General features: G+C 35.8%; 1 protein-coding gene and 1 long non-coding RNA gene across 2 annotated transcripts in view; both read right to left on the reverse strand.

Moving 5' to 3' along the window:
- LOC144664346 (uncharacterized) overlaps positions 1-14,055 on the reverse strand; it is a 106,958-nt gene that overhangs the window by 47,098 nt on the left and 45,805 nt on the right. The window lies entirely within an intron of this gene.
- LOC144663829 (uncharacterized) lies at positions 32-4,639 on the reverse strand. Its single transcript, XR_013572677.1, has 3 exons — positions 4,580-4,639; positions 1,713-1,739; positions 32-144 (listed from the first exon to the last, which is right to left on the reverse strand). It is a non-coding gene; the product is annotated as an uncharacterized LOC144663829 (long non-coding RNA).

Here is a 14,055-nt window from a genome sequence, read left to right on the forward strand (position 1 = left end):
ACATGTACTGTATCTGACGTTTCCTATTTTTCCTTTTTGCTGAATTGCATTTTTATTTGGTTGCCATTTACGTCCTAAAATTGAGTAATAAATCAACAACTTAAAAAAGGATACAGCCAGATCCGTGAAGGTGGTTTGCATCTCCTAAACACAATAAGCACAGACTTTTTTGATCTTATAATTATTTTCGTTTCCTCTGAGTGTTATTTGTGATTAATAAAATAGAAAAGGTATTCTTTCCTGGTAGGAAAACCCCTACTGTTATCACGGAACCCTCTTTCTTAAACGGTGCGTCAAGCGGGCTCTGAATTTAATGAGATGATAAAATTGAGGGTGTGGTCGAAAACAAAAGCGTGTAACTGGTACCAAACACGAATAAAATGCATGAGCTACGTTAAGATACATTTTTCGTCTTGAATAAACTGCTTAAAACAAGAATAATTCTTTTGGGGATTCGGGTAAGGGTTATCACTGAACTAACACAATTTTATGGCAAACAAAAATATCTTAAAGATCGCTCTATTTATTAGAAAGATTGCCTCTAGAGATAATTCATTGACACCTTAGATATGATGGTTATTATCTATTGGGGGACTTGATCTAGATAAGGCATATTTTGTCACTTTTTGTCCTTGTTGTCTTGTTTTTTTTTTATGTGTCTGTGTGTTGTGTTGTGTTGTGTTTGTTTTGTTTGTTTTTTCTGGCAGAAATGTGGCAATACTTAATCATAAACTTTGACGAGTGGCGATGATACGGCACGCATTGTTTTAAGTTAATAAATTTTAAATTAGGGGTGAACCACGCTTCGCAACACAAAGATTCGCTCGTGGATTTTAAGCAAATGAATAAGTACGTAGAAAAAGTACGCAGAATCGTTCAGCTGATTGTAAATAAAATACGCTTCCAAATTACGCTTTCTTATTGTTAATCCGCTTCTCATGTTACCCACGTCTGATAACTAATGGCGGCTAAATTTGTTCGTAACCGCCGCAGCAATTTTAATTGTAATTTACAGATGGTGTTAATAGCACTGAAATAGAACTTAATTGATATTTTTGACCGCGTGAGTTGTGCAGGGTTTTATCTTATACAATGTATATGCCTTGCAAGCCAAATATAATCATCATGTCATCGTAAGAAGACGAAGCCCTGTGTGCATCCGCCAGCTCTAAATGTGATAACCAGAAAAGTGCTTTGTAGTTTTCGATCAAAAGTTGTATCAAATCATTTTGTTGCTTGATTTAATTCGGTTTTAAGGGATTTCGCAGTTGAATAATGTAAAAAAGCAAGGCTTTCTTTATAAACCCTACATTTTATTTTAAATACAACAGTGCACGCCTTAGAGCTGACCAAGGAGCTGGCAGTATTAGATAAAAAATATTTGAAAATGTATGGAATTGCCTACAACATGTTTACTGTTTGATTACAACATACGTTTTATACTTTCACTCTAAACTTATTTTATTTTATTTTATAAGCCAACTTTCAGGTTGACTTACAAAGTTAACCTAAAATAAAAGAATTGTAATTGTTCTATTTGAGTTTCTTTTGAAAGCATACACGTAATTATGTTTAGACTGGACCTTTTTTCATAGGAATTAGTATTAGTGTTATCTTCCTCAATAACTCCTTTGCAAGTCTACAAAACGAATATCCACTAGACAAAGGACAAACTGGTAAACAACCAATGACTGAAAAAGAACTGAGCCTACCTTGCCCGGATGCCAAAACGAACATTCCTACGAAAAGGAACGTTGTTAAAAGTAGGCAGAGATCCATCGCGCATCACCTAGCACTTCAGTTGTAATAAAGTCTTCTATCGTAACGGAGAAAAGTGTTATGGCATATGAACTGAGGCAATTGTCACAGCGTCACCTCTTCTAATCAAATATGACTTGAAGCAGTTACCGCGGCGCCACCTCTTTTAATAAGAAATTGGCGTTTTGTGGCAGAATTCATGGAGACATGATTTGCTCGTCGGCATCTTTAAGAACCAATTGTTTAAGAGTCGTACACCCATCAGTGACCTGTTGCATTTATTTGGGTTTGCTGGTCTTTCAGTTATTTTAAATGTCGCTTTTAAATATCGTTTTCTTTTAAAAACTTGAAAACTCCAAAAGTTCGATGAAAAAATTAGAACTGTTTGCACAATAAAAAATCATAGACTAAATTCTGGAAATGGTTAATTTTTGACAGGTTCACGTGTTTACGTGTTCACGGTTGGATGATCTACAATATTTAAATTAAATTTGAATGTTTGAAACGAATAATGCGATCCGTTCGCCGTTTGTTTCTACTTTTTAGATTTTTTTGGATTTTTTTTAGATTTTTTTGGATCACTTTGGAAAAAAATAATTTAAAAATAAAAACTTCTAAACTTTGCTGGAGAAAATGAAACTTAATCCAACTCAAAAACAATCAAAAAAAGGAATGTTCTATATTCTCAGGGGTTTCTCCACCTGTTGAAATAGATATTGTGGCAGAATTATCCAACAAGAACCACAATTTTAACCTATTGTTTTTTATTGCTAAAAATAGTTTCTTGGTTTTGTTTTAGATCGTAGGGTTCCGTATTTTTATTATTTCACTGATAGGAATTATGTTTCATGATTCCCCTAAGTGAAACTGAGTTTCACTTAAATTAAAAGTTAATGTTTCTTTTTCTCATCATTTCATTTTCTTTAAAACGTTTTTTTTTTTTTTTTTTTTTTTTTTATGTTCAGTTTTTTTAAGAAGCTTGAAATTAGTTTGTGCACAAACTTTGGTTACCGAGATTTTTTAGCCGTTTTAAAGTGTCAACAATACAACCACAAATGGTAACTTACATATTTTTGTGATTTATTTCCCTTTGTATTATTTTTGAAACATTGAAAAATTGTTCAAGTGGAAAGTGCTCCCTCCCGCTCACAAAAATAAAACCACCAAACTGTAAGCAAATTGTTTTAATATCAACAATGTACTGTATTGACTTTTTTTTATATTTCTTAGTCGTTTGGTTTTTTTTTTTTTTTTTTTTTCGTTTTTTTCATATGGTTGATCTTATAATTATTTTCGTTTCCTCTGAGTGTTATTTTTGATTAATAAAATAGAAAAGGTATTCTATCCTAGTAGGAAAACCCCTACTGTTATCACGGAATCCTCTTTCTTAAACGGTGCGTCAAGCGGGCTCTGAATTTAATGAGATGATAAAATTGAGGGTGTGGTCGAAAACAAAAGCGTGTAACTGGTACCAAACACGAATAAAATGCATGAGCTACGTTAAGATACATTTTTCGTCTTGAATAAACTGCTTAAAACAAGAATAATTCTTTTGGGGATTCGGGTTAGGGTTATCACTGAACTAACACAATTTTGATGGCAAACAAAAATATCTTAAAGATCGCTCTATTTATTAGAAAGATTGCCTCTAGAGATAATTCATTGACACCTTAGATATGATGGTTATTATCTATTGGGGGAATTGATCTAGATAAGGCATATTTTGTCACTTTTTGTCCTTGTTGTCTTGTTTTTTTTGTGTTTGTGTGTGTGTGTGTTGTGTTGTGTTGTGTTTTGTTTGTTTTTTTTTTCTGGCAGAAATGTGACAATACTTAATCATAAACTTTGCCGAGTGGCGATGATATAGCACGCATTGTTTTAAGTTAATAAATTTTGAATAAGGGGGGGAACCACGCTTCGCAACACAAAGATTCGCTCGTGGATTTTAAGCAAATGAAAAAGTACATAGAAAGAGTACGCAAAATCGTTCAGCTGATTGTAAATAAAATACGCTTCTAAATTACGCTTTCTTATTGTTAATCCGCTTCTCATGTTACCCACGTCTGATAACTAATGGCGGCTAAATTTGTTCGTAACCGCCGCAGCAATTTTAATTGTAATTTACAGATGGTGTTAATAGCACTGAAATAAAACTTAATTGACATTTTGACCGCTTGAGTTGTGCAGGGTTTTAACTTATACAATATATGCCTTGCAAGGCAAATATAATCATCATATCATCGTGAGAAGACGAAGCCCTGTGTGCATCCGCCAGCTCTAAATGTGATAACCAGAAAAGTGCTTTGTAGTTTTTGATCAAAAGTTGTATCAAATCATTTTGTTGCTTGATTAATTTCGGTTTTAAGGGATTTCGCAGTTGCATAATTTAAAAAAGCAAGGCTTTCTTTATAAACCCTACATTTTATTTTAAATACAACAGTGCACGCCTTAGAGCTGACCAAGGAGCTGGCAGTATTAGATAAAAAATATTTGAAAATGTATGGAATTGCCTAAAACATGTTTACTGTTTGATTACAACATACGTTTTATACTTTCACTCTAAACTTATTTTGTTTTATTTTATAAGCCAACTTACAGGTTGACTTACAAAGTTAACCTAAAATAAACGAATTGTAATTGTTCTATTTGAGTTTCTTTTGAAAGCATACACGTAATTATGTTTAGACTGGACCTTTTTTCATAGGAATTAGTATTAGTGTTAACTTCATCAATAACTCCTTTGCAAGTCTACAAAACGAATATCCACTAGACAAAGGACAAACTGGTAAACAACCAATGACTGAAAAAGAACTGAGCCTACCTTGCCCGGATGCCAAAACGAACATTCCTACGAAAAGGAACGTTGTTAAAAGTAGGCAGAGATCCATCGCGTATCACCTAGCACTTCAGTTGTAATAAAGTCTTCTATCGTAACGGAGAAAAGTGTAATGGCATATGAACTGAGGCAATTGTCACAGCGTCACCTCTCCTAATCGAGTATGACTTGAAGCAGTTACCGAGGCGCCACCTCTTTTAATAAGAAATTGGCGTTTTGTGGCAGAATTCATGGAGACATGATTTGCTCGTCGGCATCTTTAAGAACCAATTGTTTAAGAGTCGTACACCCATCAGTGACCTGTTGCATTTATTTGGGTTTGCTGGTCTTTCAGTTATTTTAAATGTCGCTTTTAAATATCGTTTTCTTTTAAAAACTTGAAAACTCCAAAAGTTCGATGAAAAAATTAGAACTGTTTGCACAATAAAGAATCATAGACTAAATTCTGGAAATGGTTAATTTTTGACATGTTCACGTGTTTACGTGTTCACGGTTGGATGATCTACAATATTTAAATTAAATTTGAATGTTTGAAACGAATAATGCGATCCGTTCTCCGTTTGTTTTTACGTCTTAGATTTTTTTGGATTTTTTTTAAATTTTTTTGGATCACTTTGGAGGAAATTAATTTAAAAATAAAAACTTCAAAACTTTGCTGGAGAAAATGAAACTTAATCCAACTCAATAACAATAAAAAAAAGGAATGTTCTATATTCTCAGGGGTTTCTCCACCTGTTGAAATAGATATTGTGGCAGAATTATCCAACAAGAACCACAATTTTAACCTATTGTTTTTTATTGCTAAAAATAGTTTCTTGGTTTTGTTTTAGATCGTAGGGTTCCGTGTTTTTATTATTTCACTGATAGGAATTATGTTTCGTGATTCTCCTAAGTGAAACTGAGTTTCACTTAAATTAAAATGTAATGTTTCTTTTCTCATCGTTTCATTTTCTTTAAAACGTTTTTTTTTTTTTTTTTTTTTGTTTTTAATGTTCAGTTTTTTTAAGAAGCGTAAAATTAGGTTGTGCACAAACTTTGGTTACCGAGGTTTTTTAGCCGTTTTAAAGTGTCAACAATGCAACCACAAATGGTAACATACATATCTATGTGATTTATTTCCCTTTGTATTATTTTTGAAACATTGAAGAATTGTTCAAGTGTAAAAGGGGCCCCCTCTCGCTCACAAAAAATAAAACTAAAACTACCAAACTGTAAGCAAATTATTTTAATATTAACACATGTACTGTATCTGACTTTTTTCTATATTTCCTAGATGCCGAATTGGATTTTTGTTCGGTTGCCATTTACTTACTAAAACAGACAGCCAGAACCGTGACGATGGCTTGTATCTCCTAATCATAATTAGCGCAGAATGTTTCGATCTTATAATTATTTTCGTTTCCTCTTAGGTTATGTTCCGGGGTCCTTACCCATATCACGGAACCCCTTTTTCTTAAACGGTGCGCCAAGCGGGTTCTGAATTTTATGAGATGATAAAATCGATGGTATGGTCGAAAACAAAAGCATTTAACTGGTACCAGTCACGAATAAAGATGCATAAGCTACAAAACGATGCATTTTTCGTCGTGAATTAACTGCTTAAAACAAGAATAATTCTTTTGGGGGTTAGGGTTAGGATTATCGTTTAACTAAACACAATCTTCAAGTGATTGCAGACAACAATCACTTGAAGATCGCTGTATGTATTAGAAAGATTGCTACTAGTGATAATTCATGGACACCTTAGATATGATGGAGATAATCCTATAGGGTACCTGGTCTCAGTAAAGCGTATTTTGTCACTTTTTTCCTTTGTTGTCAAGTTTTTGTGTGTATGTGTGTGTGTGTGTTTTTTTGTTTGTTTGTTCGTTTTTTTTTTGTTTGCCGAAAGTTGAAAAAACTCAATCATAAATTTTGCCGAGTGGCGGTAATACGACATGCATTGTTTTAAGTTAATGAATTATAAATTAGTGGAAAACTACTCTTCGCAACAAAAAAAAAGGTTCGCTCGTGGCTTTTAAGGTGGCTTGATCGGATTTTTTAGTGACGATACCTTTTAACTTTAAGCAACTTGTATGCCACCGTAAACAATCCGATTGAAAATTGATCAATACAGCTGTACTAAAGAAAGATGAAAGTTTCAAATGAGATAAGTTTCATCGAAATCGGAGTAACCGTAGCAACATCATGACGCCATCACCTATTTTACACGAGACCGATTTTCTTGTAATAGAGGGATTATTTAAAAAAAAAAAAGGCTTCTAGATCTTGGACTTTACATAGTTTCTCAAGGCCTGCGAAATTTGAAGAATTTCTACGAGAGCGTTTTCGATAAAATTTCGGATGAAATTTTCAGGTGCTAAAATACAACGAAAACAAAGCAGTCTTCAAAAATTATTGAGAAGACGTCCACAAGGCCCGAACAAATAACATTTTGGCTTTAAGTAAATCTTGTACTATCTAATTACCTTGGGCAAAAATCTCACAGCAATCGTTTTATTTGATTTCTTGAAACATCGGCTTGAAAAGAACTGGTACGAAGTTTTATCTCGCTCTTTTATCGAAGAAGGGCCTTCGGATTCGAAAATGATCGCTGCCTCATTATCTGTCTCCATTGTCGCAAGCCGCGTGCATTTGTAAATTCCAGTCGATCATGAATCACGAATTATTTATTACGGGAGATTTTTGTGATAATTCTGCCTTGGCCTTGAAACTGTTAGGAGACTAAAGATAATACAAGTGCTTAACCACTCTATTCCTCCTTGTTATTGCTCCATCCATGTCCAATATACACGACCTGATACGGATCGTAAAACCATTAGACGAATCGTACGGTTGGTACGGTTCGTACGAGTCGTGAAACAATAGCTTACGAGTCGTACAGTTGGTGAAGTGCATATGATTAGTAAGACTTAGTGGGTCCTCACAGTGCTACGAATCGTACGGTTGGTACGGTTCGTACGAGTCGTGAAACAATAGTTTACGAGTCGTACAGTTGGTGAAGTGCATATGATTAGTGGGACATAGTGTGTCCTAACAGTGCTACGAATCGTACGGTTGGTACGGTTCGTACGAGTCGTGAAACAATAGTTTACGAGTCGTACAGTTGGTGAAGTGCATATGATTAGTGGGACATAGTGTGTCCTAACAGTGCTACGAATCGTACGGTTGGTACGGTTCGTACGAGTCGTGAAACAATAGTTTACGAGTCGTACAGTTGTTGAAGTGCATATGAATAGTGAGACATAATGTTCCGAACAGTGCTACGAATCGTACGGTTGGTACGGTTCGTACGAGTCGTGAAACAATAGTTTACGAGTCGTACAGTTGGTGAAGTGCATATGATTAGTGGGACATAGTGTGTCCTGTGGGGGGAACAGTGCTACGAATCGTACGAGTCGTGAAACAATAGTTTACGAGTCGTACAGTTGGTGAAGTGCATATGATTAGCGAGACTTGGTGAGTCCGAACAGTGCTACGAATCGTACGAATCGTACGGTTCGTACGAGTCGATGTTGAGTCAAAAAATTATATTAAAAACAACAACAAACCGTTTCTTCGCGCTTTTATTTTGCTCGAAAAATCATTCCCTTTTGGCGACAAAAGAAAACATGGCGTCCGAGGCTGTGACGTCATCGGGTGGACTCGCGCGAAAAAGCGGGTTTCTTTGAAAGAAAATAGTACGTGTGTTCCTTGTCGATCGATCAAGGAACAATGTCTGATCTGGAAGAATCTCCGTCTCCAAGATCAAAAATTACCTTATTGTTTATTTATGCATCTGCCAAGGATAAAATAAAGGAAATCAGAAAATTACTTTATCATAAGCTTACATTCGGTAGGTTTCATTAGTTTCTATCGTCGAAGCAAGACGAAGCAAAATGGGGTAAATACTTATTACTTTTCTGGAGTACAGGAAAATATTTTTCAACTACAGATCTGCTAGTTTTAGTCACTTATTAGAAGTTTATTATGGGCGGACTTTTGGTGCAAATTAGTTCTTATTGACTTATTCCTTCAAGATATTACGTGACTGGTCAACAAAAACAATCTTTGTCTGTGCCCAAAACGTACAAGTTGTAAAACTGCAGGAGCAGTTAATTTATTAAATCTTTGTTCATTCTCAAACGGGTCATCACAAGAGCACCGAAAAGCCGATTTCTGACGACTATTTTGGTTATTTTTTTTTTCAAACCAGAGAAGTCAATAAATTTCAAAACCAAAATAAAATATACCGCAATTAGATTGCTCTGTTTTCGTTTCAATTATTCAATAATTAGGCAAACTTTATCCTATAATGCTATAATTCGTTTTTATTTATAGCCTCAAGGGTTTGTTTGTCAATTTTCTACTTGGATATCAAATAGACTAAACGAATTAGGCTAGCTAGAAGCCCCGCTTTATACATTTAACGCATTGCATGTAATCTTCTCCCTTAATGAATCCCTTCCAACTTCAAAACAAATCAAAGATGTTCTCAGTTATTGTATTTTGTTTGGTTTTATTGGTAGGAAGTATTGAAAATAACCGATAAATATGAAAATATAATAAGGAAAAAACATCGTGCAGACCCCTGAGTCAACACCCACTTGGAGAATCCTGCTAGTGGATTCACTTATAACAGAAAAACATTCACACTGTACAATATTTTAATTTGCACTTTTATCACACAGGTTCTACAGAGCAGTTGCTTATCGATGGTTAATTCGTTAATTCGTTGGATTTTTGGGTACCTTGGCTGGGATAATTCAAGACCTTTTCCCGCCTGTATCTACGAGAACATTAGACGGAGGTGGCCAACTAGCAGAACAACAGGATACGTCCCTTCTGAGAGTCGGTGAATGGTTCCTTTAGGAGCCCCTCCCTCAAGTGTTCGAGTTTGCTCCCTAGAGTACAAAACGGCTCCTTTAGGAGCCACCAGAATCATGAAAGTTTTGATCAATTCAGATTAAATTCCTAATCTCCTTTTAAACCACTTTATAGTTGGGTATTACAACTGAATCAATACTTTATGGAGGCCCAAATCACAATAGAAATGTCTTCGTGGTTGCTTGATATTTACCTCTTTCTGAATGGAGATAATTTTACAGTGGCCAAACTTGAATTTAAAACAGAACTATTTTTAGGAATGAAATGAACCTGATACAAAGTTTAGGGGAGATACAATTTATGAACAAAGTAGTTTTAAATATTAGACACCAATTGGATAAATACAGTAACAAGCATAGCATCATGACTAATACACTCCAGGTTATTTAAGATCATTTGTGAACGGAATTTTGCTTCGTGTTTGGATCGATTTGTACAGAATTTTAGCTACAACCAAAATATATCCCCCACAATAAACCATTTTTTGTCAAAAGTGCATTTTTGTCAAAAGTGCATTTAATCAAACCTGCCCTTGCACTCATTTAATTTGCAGATGAATGTCAATGTTGTATTTGTTTCACATTAGACTACATGAGTTATGATGGTACAAACCGAAGAAGAAAATGCACACCTTTTCTCTTCGGTTCTTAGCTAGCACATAAGCCCAGGGGAGGGGGGTACTCCCTATAATGGCCTATACAGGGAGGCTCCGCCCGAAAGTGGTACCTTTGTCAGACTTCAGGTATATTAAAAATATAGGAAATAATTGATAACCAATCAATTACTGGCACTACATCCCAACACTACATCAATCCAGGCCTGAAATTTCAACATTTTTGTTGTTTTGCAAAATGAATTAGGAAAAAGGTGTATAGTGCATTACATCTATCCACTGGGGAGGGAGTCATCTTATGTCCCTTGACAAAATCAAAGAAAGCAATAAATAAAAATATAATACGTGTATATAAATGAATGAATTTCAGAGTTAGACTGATTGGTCTTTTTAATGCTACTCAGAGTTTCATGTTTTTGCATGCATTTGCTATAACCAGTGCCAAATGTAAGCACAAGCTAAGGTCATTTTTTAACTCGGAAAAGATTTGGTTTTTTTTTTTTTATCTAAAAAGAGGGCTTACTTACTTAACATCCTGAGTAGTATCTTGATCATTGCTTTCATCATCGCAGCAATCTTCAAAGCCTGCCCAATCGGGATCTTCTAAATTCTCTTCATCATCACTTGCCTCTTCTTGATCTTGATCTTCTGTCGGAAAACAAAGAAAAAATTCTTGTTTCATTCTTTCCTTCATACAAAGTCCCCAAAAATGTTTGCACATGAAATGCTGGAATATGCATTGTTAAGAAAGATGATTCACTGAACTAAGCTTATGTTTTATTGAGAATTTACGAAGAGTATACACTAAGCAACGTAAAATAGTACATAGTTTTTTTAAACACATGCATGGAATAATAACACTATAAATTATAAAATATAACATCGGTTTAAACAATGCATTCAGTCACAACTATTCTTATTTTCAATGCTAAATTACCTGTCATTTCATAGTCCTCTTCTTCCATTTCCATGTCCTCCTCTTCGAGCTCTTCCGCTTCACTAGAACTACAACTGTCATCTGGCACACTTTGAACTTGTTTCTACAAAAGAAAACATATAAACCTCTGATATATGGCACCGGCTCATAAAATGAACTTTGTTTTACCATCTTGTTTTATTTTCATTTCTATACGTTTAATTTGAAACACGGTTTATTTGCCACATAGGCGCATAGTTGTGTAACGATATATGTCAACACAACCTCTTTTTGACTATGCGCCAGTAAAATAATTAGTTTCAATTCCTCGTAGAAACGAAAATGTTGGTTGTATTTCCGATCAATTCCACGGAACAGCATTGTAAGAAATAATAGTAAATTCTTAGCTTAGACTGTAAAAGAGACCGAGGAAAATATGTCCGTGTTTTCTCCGCGAACCTGTCGAGATATGAGCAATCCGCGGGGCACCTTTTACAACAAAAAGGCAATTAAAATATCTATATACCCATACGACTTCGCAACAGTTATCTAAAAAATTAACTCTGAGGAATGCAAAGTTTCTGATTCAGCATTTTTCTCCTGTCGCATTTTCGAAGGAAAATTTTAAACTATGCAAGCTTACATGCAGTCGGCTTTCGCTCAAGTTATAATAAGCAATTATACTGACAACAACACGACATTAGCGGATAAATCTGCCGGGAACAACGAAAATAACAAACCACATCGTTAACTTTATTACTTACTCGTTTGAACTCCTTGATTTTGCGCTTTAATTCTTCCCTTTTCTTTCTTTTCTTACTAAGCCTTTTCTGAAGCCGCCTGACCTTCAGCTTTAATAAATCGCGCTCACGGCGACAGTCGTGGCGGTCACAATTTCCACAAGGCTGTTGCGGCTGGTGTTGTTCGATCGAATCTGCAGTTACAAGTGAAAAAAAGAAAATTATCACCTTCCCCATTTACAAAAAGATCTCATAAAGTGATATAGAAAATTAGAAGCTACCTGAATTTCCACCGAGGCCTGCTTCCAGACTTAGGACCATAGGTTCAGCTTCACCCGATCGTTTCTCTTCGCCTTCGGCTTGGATGGACTTGTTCAGTTGTTCATTCCCGAGAACTTCAGTATGACTAGATAATGCTTCTCGTATAATCTAACAGAAAAAAGCGGGCGGTTAAATGTCAGTAAAACAACGGAGTGACAAACAATTCTATTTCGTCATCAGCCTAGGTCGTTAGGGACTGGTAATGCATCAATCAGTTGTGTCGTGCTTTCGCATCAAGAAGGCGAGAAGTGTGTTCTTTTACCGATTTTCATCGATTTTTTAGCGTTTTTGTGATTTCTTATACCTTCTGTTTCGTTCTTGATTATCGCTGAGTTTACCAGGAATCTCCAAAGGTAAAGTTTTTCCACTTTTGTACAAAATTGAAGCACCTTTGTGCCTTTTGTGTTTTCCCGCGTTTTCTGTTTTCAGAGGGAAATGGCCGCCACTGATGACAGAGACGGTGCCACGACCGGTGCCACGGACAAGCCGAATGAGCAAGAGTCTAGTAATCTCATTTCTGTGCTATATAGTATGAAATTTAGTATTTATTCAGGAAACAGTTTGCTCTTAGAGCTAGTAAATCGAAAACGGTCATCTCCTGACGGTGAAACAGAAATTATCAGCTAAACGAAGGAAAACTGACACGGCTTCACAGAAAGCCAGTACACTGCCCTCAGACGAGGACGAACATGAAGCTTCACAGAAAGCAAATACGCCGCATCAACATGATGCAGATAAATATATGTTATTTACCGGCTGGGAGGTCCGTATAGTGAAAAACTGTGACCGAGGTCTTGAAAATGCTGCCCTCGGCCGCGGCCTCGGGCAGCATTTTCAAGGCCGAGGTCACAGTTTTTCACTATACGGACCGACCCTAAGCCGGTAAATAACTTATTTATTTTTTTTCCTACTTTAATGTGTTTGATTAAAAAACACCTAAAAAACCTACAAAGACTTTCTTGCCAAATGTGTTTGTATTTATATACGCGCGCATCCAATGTTGAGTCGATCGCCATAAGCTACGGCAAGAGTAAATAATGATCTGTTTGCTATAAGAGCTTACTGCCAAACAAAATAAATTCACTAAAATGAACAGTACTCAAGGAAAATTCCATCTGAAAAAAAAAAGAAAAAAAGCATCTGAAATAATAGAAAAGCACAATGTAGAACAGAGCAATCAGCGAGTTGCGAAACACTTTTAACTCCATTTCGGCTTGTGAGTTCTTTAGTTAATTAAACTTACTTTTCGGACTGGAAAGCACTTAGCTATTTACATTTGTATTTAACGAGTCAAAAACCTCTGTGTTGATTCCCACGGTATTCTGTTTTGACAAAAAGTTTGCGAAAGTGAAACTGAATGAAGCTGAAATGTGTAGTTTGGTCGCCTGCACAGTGACGGCACAATATTGCGAGAATTAATTTGACTGTTTTTTAATAAAGCATCTCATTTTCTTGAATGGCGATAAGCAGTATTCGGTTTTGGAGAAAAGTAGCAGAGAAGCAAGGTGTTTGATAGGATAAATCGAGTCTGTAAACCGGCGACTTGCAGTTAACCGCAATGGCTTGAAAATCAGTGCTAGTGCACAAACAACGATCGGCAAACCACGGCCATAAAACTATAACTTCATTTTGTCACTAAAGAGAATAAATACTCGCCTTTTGGAGAACTTCAAGGCCTTTAATTCCACTGCTAATTTTCCCTTTCAAATTTACAACGGTTGGTAAGCAACTACATCGATTTAAATCATTTTGGAGAGCAAAACTGTCATAGGTTCGTTCGTCTCGCCGCGAAATGAAACTCACGAAAGCGTTACCGTGGCCCGTGGGCAGAGATAGGAGAATCTTGCCCGCGCTAATAACCAATCAGATTGCAGGATTCGTTACCGTGCCCTCTTGGAAAAAATAAATTAAGTTTATTTGAAGCTGATAGCGACAATGACGAGGATGTTGACTTGGAGGACTCGGAGAATGAAGAGTCTGACAACGCTAGTTTGTTATCTGAAAT

This window comes from Oculina patagonica, chromosome 8, assembly GCF_052425735.1.
Source record: "Oculina patagonica isolate OP01 chromosome 8, crgOcupat, whole genome shotgun sequence".
Classification (NCBI taxonomy): domain Eukaryota; kingdom Metazoa; phylum Cnidaria; class Anthozoa; order Scleractinia; family Oculinidae; genus Oculina; species Oculina patagonica.